A 7902-nucleotide genomic window follows, 5' to 3' on the forward strand; every position below is an offset into this window, starting at 1 on the left:
TTGCCATTATTTGCCGCAAGTTATAATTATACATAATTGATTCTCAAAAGTAGAATGCCTGATCTATCAATAGATCTACCTCTGCAGCTATAGCAGCTACAACATCAACGGGAAGATGCGGGACACTTCCCACGCGCTTGCGCTGGGTCTGCTGGAGTCTGGCCATCTTTCCTAACTGTTGTTGTATGATGAAGAAATAAAGCAAGAGTGAGCCTTACAGCTCGCAAGATAATATATAGTGATAACAATAATACAAGTATATAAATGGATACTTACTAGAATCCTTTATCATGTGTAAGGTAATTACTTACTGGATATAAGTTTTTAAAAGAAGCTGAAGTTACCAATTACTTCACTATACTTAAACCATTTTTTTTGAAATCTACTTGAACTACTACTGTTCAAAGTATAATAAGATTCACGAGGTCATCCCATAGATGAGACCACAATAAAACTTGAAAATATTTGATCTTTGAAATATTTTGAAAAGAAACGAAGTTACGAGATACTTCATTCAATGGATACACCAATAAAACTGTTTGACCCTATCAATGCTTCGGCAACCACCCATTAGTAGCCTTTCGATCGAAATGCTACGGGTAGTGTTGCAGAAATATCCAATTGGATGATGAACTCATTACGGGAGTTTGCCGCGCCAGGAAGACCACTTACGATGATCAGCCGTAGTAGTACAACCCCACCATTTTCTACATGTAGAGGAGAACATGTCGGATTTACTTGTCAACTGAACACTGAACTCCTAAGGAATGGACCACCTTAACGGAACTTCCAGGCCATTTGGGCCAATATAATAAGGCTGGGCCGGCGCTACTCGACCACTTACGCCACTCCTAGTTCAGATGAAATCCATGACTCTGAAACGTAATGCTCGTCCCCACTTTCCCCAAGTAGAAACTTGTTGATACGGCTCCACCAAGAAGTCGTATCTAGTTGGAAAGGAAAACTCACCGATATTTCCCAGGCGATGCCTGTTAATGGATTAACTTGTTCCAAGAATTTTACTTCCCGAGTGTTGGGTAAGTAATCAAAAACTCTTTTATCAAGACAGCAACCTTGTTGCGAATATAAAACACACCACCGAGCCGGATCCCTCTGGTTTTGAGCGAGTATTTAAATCCCCTTTTTAAAAGGAAGATCTTAAATATTAAAATGAGTTTTGGGATCCGCTCTAACTTTTGAAAATCATTTTAAAGACTTGAAAATACTTTAAAGAGTGTTTGGAATGATGCTGATTTAATGAAGTAAATCAGTCTCAATATAAAAGAAATAACTGAATATTATTATTTAAATAATATTTCCATAAAGAATAATCTTTATAAAAATAATTGAAGTAGAAGTTTTAAAACTCTTACTTGAATGAAAATTAAATAATCAAAGATATACTTATACAAAAGTACTATCTTTATTTGAATAATCGAAAATAAGTTTGATTATCGAAACATTATTCTTTAATAAATTAAAGAATATTAATAAATAATAAGCGGATTCATAATACCTCGAATGAATATTATAAATAATTTTCATTAAATAAAATAACGGAGTCAGACATCCTCAAATGAATATTCAAGTAATATTCAATAAATAATATAAAGGAGTCATAAGTCCTCGAATAAATATTCAAGATAATATTCATTAATAAAATAATGTTATCGAATAAACTTATTCGATTAATAGTTTTGAAAACTATAACCATATATATATATAAATATATATATATATATATCAAATCTACTCGGGATCCTCAACTCCCGGTTTTAGAAAATATTTTCACCTTTGGGTCCATATACTAAGGGTATATGCAAATTACCGCTATTCACTAGCATAGGTATTATCAACTGAACCAACAGATATATATGGTAAGAATACAAAACAGGCATGCATATGTACCATATCACATGCTACAATATATCGCAAGAATTTGCTAATATAACCATCATGCATCTATTACAAGATAATGCATATACAAGTGTATACATCACAACAACAGTATAACGGATAGAAAACTTGCCTGAGCGACTGGGGGTGATAAAAGGCTCGGGACGAGTCTGGTAACCTATAAACAACAAGTAAGTTGGAATTAAACCAAAGTCACTTGTAAATCTATACTTTAACTAACTTAGACTCTAACGCTTGTTTTGCGCTTACTGATTCTCTTAAGTCACTGGAGTACCCTCGGCTCCACCATTTTTAATAATTTAACCATTACGAGTTTTAAGGCGATTCCTTCGCGAGTGTCTTACCAACTGCCTAACACTCTTACCATAATTGTTTCATACATTAATTAACCCTTTTTGGTCTTTAACCTATGTTTCAAAGTAAGGCGAGGGGAAAAGTTTCGTTCGCGAAACGCCGTTACTTAAAACGGTCATTTCTCCTAAACCGTACATCGGAATCAAACGAACTACATATGAAAACGAAGCTCGTAACATGATCTATCTAAACATGGCAATGGTCAACATCTAGCAGGGGGTTCTCGGGTCCTAATGTTATGAACAAAAGCAGTCTAAAGTAAATCGGACATTACGACGGCTATGTTTACGCGATTTCCCAAATTTAAACCATTCCAAAACCATCACAATTCAACCTCAATTCACAACCCAATCAAACCTCCATCTAAACTACATTAAAACAGCCCCAAATCAACTCATTATAATCAATCTACTTAATCCAAAAACTTGAATTTAAACTATACTACAATCTTTAACCAAATCATAAGATTTCAACAAATCAATCACCACCATTCCAACCCAAACTCTTAAACAAACAAGTTTCAAGCTACTCTTTACCCTCACGACCATAATCAACCTAATATACAAATTAAAGCTAGGGTTTGGAGATGATATACCTTCCTTGAAGTGGTGGGAGTAGCTAGGAAGCCTTAAGAAGCCTTGAGAAGTCTTAGGGATGCTTGGATCTTAAAGGAAAACAAGAAAAAATCAAGTTAAAAACTTTGAAATCACTATTCATTGTCTTCTTCATTGATTTCTTGAAGAAGATTGAGAAAGAATTGAAGGCTTAAACTCATAAGATAGCCATAACTATGCATAAGGATGACTAGGGAATTATCTTACCATTTTAGGAAGCCTTGATCTTGAGTTTTGAAAATTCTTCCCTTTAAAGTTGAAAAAAGCCGAGAGCAAGCCTTGGTGATGAAGAATAAAATTTTGTTTTGATGAGAAATGATTTGTTTGGCTTGGTGGATGAAATTAGATTTGTTTTATTTTAGGTTAATTACCAATTTAACCTTGGTTTTGTGTGGTTAACAATCCACCACATTTCCTTCCTTCTTATGTCATGCTTGCATCACTTTGTGATGTCATCATCCCTCCTTTGTCCTCTTTCTATTGGTTGGATGACATCATCCCCACTAATCTCTTTGATTAGCTTCTAATTGTTTGCCTAATGACCGCTGATCTGTTATACGGTTCGCTTAACTTTCGTTTTTGTTTATTATTTGAGGGATCATACCCGGGATCTTATTACTTAGGTTCCCTTAACCTTTCTCAATATATTATATTCCTTTTTATGATCCTCTCTTATAATCCTTTAATTTAAATCCTTTTTTATCATGTTACCTTATACTCAATTCTTTCTGTATCTAATGGATTTCCGGGAAAAATCAAAGTGTTCGGTATTGGATTCTGACGATCTTTACATACTTTACCATGTAGAGTACTAATAAAATCTCAGAATATCCATAACAGAAACCCTACATAGTGTGGCATAAAAAGTTTTCTCATTCAGCTAAAACACTATTCATAAGGGTTACAAAAAGTTGAAAATTTTGGGGGTTATTACATCAGCTGTACCCTTGAGGTACTTGAAAATTCTTTTCACAACTATTAGATGAGGTTCTCTTGGATCATCCTGAAATCTTGCACAAAGACAGGTAGCATACATGATATCAGGTCTACTTGCAGTAAAATATAGAAGCGAGCCAATCATACCTCTGTAGTTAGTAAAATCTACTGATGCTCCAGTATCTTTATCTAACTTGGTGGCAGTGGCCATGGGAGTAGATGCAGTTGAATTGTCTTGCATTCCAAATTTCTTGAGTAAATTTTTGGTGTACTTGGATTGATTTATGAAAGTACCTTCTTCAGTTTGCTTGACTTGAAGTCCCAGAAAATAGCTAAGTTCTCCCATCATACTCATTTGATATCTTGACTGCATTAACTTGGAAAATCTTTCACAAAGTTTTGTATTTGTAGAGCCAAAGATGATATCATCAACATATATCTGTACCAAAAGTAAGTCATTTCCATGGTTGAGATAGAACAAAGTTTTATCAATTGTGCCTCTGGTAAATCCACTTTCCAGAAGAAATTAAGCTAAAGTCTCATACCATGCTCTAGGAGCTTGCTTAAGGCCATAAAGTGCTTTGTCAAGCCTGTAGACATGATTTGGAAATTTTGGATCTACAAAGCCTGGAGGTTGTTCAATATATACCTCTTTTTCCAATTCTCCATTGAGAAAAGCACTTTTCACATCCATTTGAAAGACTTTAAACTTCTTGTAAGAAGCATAAGCCAAAAAGATTCTTATGGCTTCCAATCTAGCAATTGGAGCAAATGTTTCATCATAGTCAATACCCTCATATTGAGAGTAACCTTTAGCAACCAGCCTTGCTTTGTTTCTTGTAATTATGCCATCACTGTCAGTTTTATTTCTGAACACCCATTTTGTACCAACAATTGATCTGTCCTTTCGTCTTGGCACTAGGGTTCAGACTTTATTTCCTTCAAATTCATTTAACTCTTCCTGCATTGTTTGCACACAATTAGCATCTTGAAGAGCTTCTTCCACTTTCTTTGGTTCAGTCTGAGATCATTCATTTGTTGTTGTTGTTCTAGTTCTGACACCTGCTTCAGGATCTCCAATTATTAAGTGAGGTGTATGTGATTTAGTCCACTTCCTTGCAGATGGAAGTTAATTTCTAGAACTGGATCCTCCCCATGATCCATACTGTCTCCATCAGCATTTTTGATGCTCCCCCTGAAGTTATGCTCTCTGAAATTTCAGAATTTGAGTTGGATCCTTCAGGAATTAAAGAATCAGAGTTTCCAGAATTATCAGAATTTGGCTCATCAGAACTTGAAGAGCCAGTGACAGGTTCTGATGCTTCTTGAGAGTCTTGAGAGGTGATATGTTCATCAGCTTGCTCCCCCGGAACAGGTTCATTTTCCTTTGGAGTAGTTACCACAGTTTCAATGACATCATAATTTAACCCGTCAGAACTTACAAGATCGAGATTTAGGTCATTAGAATTTACAGAATCAGAATTTAAATCTTCATTTTCAAATCTCAGCTGATCATGATCATTGAAATCTTCAATTCCAGTAATCTTTTTATCATCAAAAGATACATTGATAGATTCCATGACAACCCTTGTTCTTAAATTGTAGACTCTGAAGGATTTTGTGGAAAGTGGATATCCAACAAAAATTCCTTCATCAGCTTTTAGATCAAATTTTGACAGCTGTTTAGGATGAGCCTTAAGAACAAAACACTTGTATCCAAATACATGAAAGTATTTCAGATTTGGCTTCTTTTTCTTCACCATCTCATATGGTGTTTTTCCATGCTTGTTTATGAGTGTAGCATTCTGTGTAAAACAAGCAGTCTGCACAGCTTCAGCCCAAAAATAGGTTGGTAGTGTAACGTCTGGGAAATTTATGTCTGTACTATATCATATTTATAATAAATTATGTGTGATAATGTGTCATTTATGTGGAATTAACAGTCAAACCCTAATTGCTATGTGTTACGTGCATTCCGTGTCGTCCCGGTATTTTTAAGATATTTTTTAGATATTTTATTTTACATTTATAACTTTCATTTCAAAGGTTTTATAACCCGAATCATGATTTTAAATCAGGTATTTCGAATAAAATAATGGTCCTTATTTTTCATCAAACGGCTTTTACAATCGCATTATTCTAAACATCTAGGTATTTTATAAATTTTCTCGTTTTGCAAAAAATGACTTTTCCGGGCCCCATTGAGTGTTAAAAACCCCACAAAAATCACATTTTTATTTTTATAAAGTTATAGGACTTTTATTTATATCAATTCTTTATATTTTTGCATTATTCACAATTTTTGGGAAATTTTGGCATATATATTGCATATATAAAATATTTATAAATGAAATTTTAATACTCAAAAATTATAAAATTAGGGGCCTATTAATTTTAAAAGATGTAGACTTAGGGCCTTAATTTTATTTAGGAGTATTAATTTTACTACTATAAATAGCCCAATTTTTATTTAATTAATTATAATTAATCATTAAAAATCAGAAATTATAAAAAATTCTCTGCAAACCGGGTCGGAAAGAACCAAGTCGGGTCAAAGAATCAATCGGTGATTTCGAGCAGATTACAGCACCAAATCCAGTGATTTAAGTACTGAAATTCAATGTCTTGATCTGTTATTTCCATTTCTAGTATCAATTTCATGTTTTTATTCGTTATTTTTGATTTTTGATTTCTAGGGTTTATGTTCGAATTAGGACTTTTTGATTCTAGGGTTATTATGATGTTTTGATGATTGATATGGCTTCCTGATGTTATTTTCAATCGATTCATGGTGTTTAATTGAACAAACGATACCTGGATAGCAAAGTTCGATTATTAGGGTTTATGTTCGATTTTTAAATTATAACTCTGTAATTTCTGTGAATATTTGGTTATTAAGATGTTAGGGCTTTGATTGTATGTGTTCTTAGCTTTAATTTGCACTATAAATCATCGAGTTTCATGTACAAATGAATGATTTCGTATTTTTCGCCAGAGTTGATGTCGGTTTGATCGGAGTTGAAGATTACGGGATGTTTTTGGTATGTTTTTGTCGGAGATGAGTTGCTACAGTTATGTGGAATTGAAACCCAGTAAAAACCACACCAAACGGTGTTGTTTTTGGCCTAAAATTGGCTCACCGGAATCTGCTCCGGAGGCCGATTTCTGGAAAAATCCGGTCATGTTCTTCATGACCCGGATTATAACCCGGTTGACCCGTTTCGTTAACCCGGTTTTGATCTGAAATTGTCAGGGATTGGTTTCTGACAATTGTTTCTAGAAATTAATTTTACCTTTTATTTTAATTAATTTTAAAAACCAGTTTTATTTATTTTATAAATTGATTAATTAATTATTTAATTAATTAATTTATATTATAAATAATTCTGAAATATTTTCTAAAAATCAGATTTAATTATTTTCTCAATTATTTACTAATTATTTATTATTTATTCATTATTTGTTAATTATTTAAAAATGATTAATTATTTTGATAATTAATCAAACAATTTTCTATAAATCATAATAAATTCAATTTAATTCCAAAAATTAAAGAAAAATCATTTTTAATTCTGATTTTTCTTAAACAATTATTTAAAAATTATTTTAGGGTTTAAAAATTAGTAATAATTATTTATATTGAATAATAAATTGAATTATCCGTGTTTAATTGATATTAAATAGACCGTTAGTCCGATTTGAGCGAAACGGAAGCCTTTTCACTCAGAAAAATGATATAGTTTCATTAAAAATAATATTAAAATCTAATTTCTTCTAGGAATTAGTTGACTTTGTTATTTGTTTGATTATCAGTCGAGTTACGTGTCGAGACGAGTCCGAAAAATTCCGAAAAATAGGAAACGAATCAGATAATGATCAGTTGAGCGATCAGCGAGTCGATTTTGATTCTAAAAATTATTTTAACTATAAAAATGATTATGTGCTTATGTGTATTATGTGCTTAATTGTGTCTTACTTGTTAATAAATGATATACGAGTCAGTCATAAGCGCATGGGTAGACAATAGGAACGATGTGAAGTCGATTCAAGACGCAATTGAAGTACGAATTTACTAAACCAG

The sequence above is a fragment of the Apium graveolens genome, chromosome 1 (genome assembly GCF_009905375.1).
Source record: "Apium graveolens cultivar Ventura chromosome 1, ASM990537v1, whole genome shotgun sequence".
NCBI classification, from domain to species: Eukaryota; Viridiplantae; Streptophyta; class Magnoliopsida; order Apiales; family Apiaceae; genus Apium; species Apium graveolens.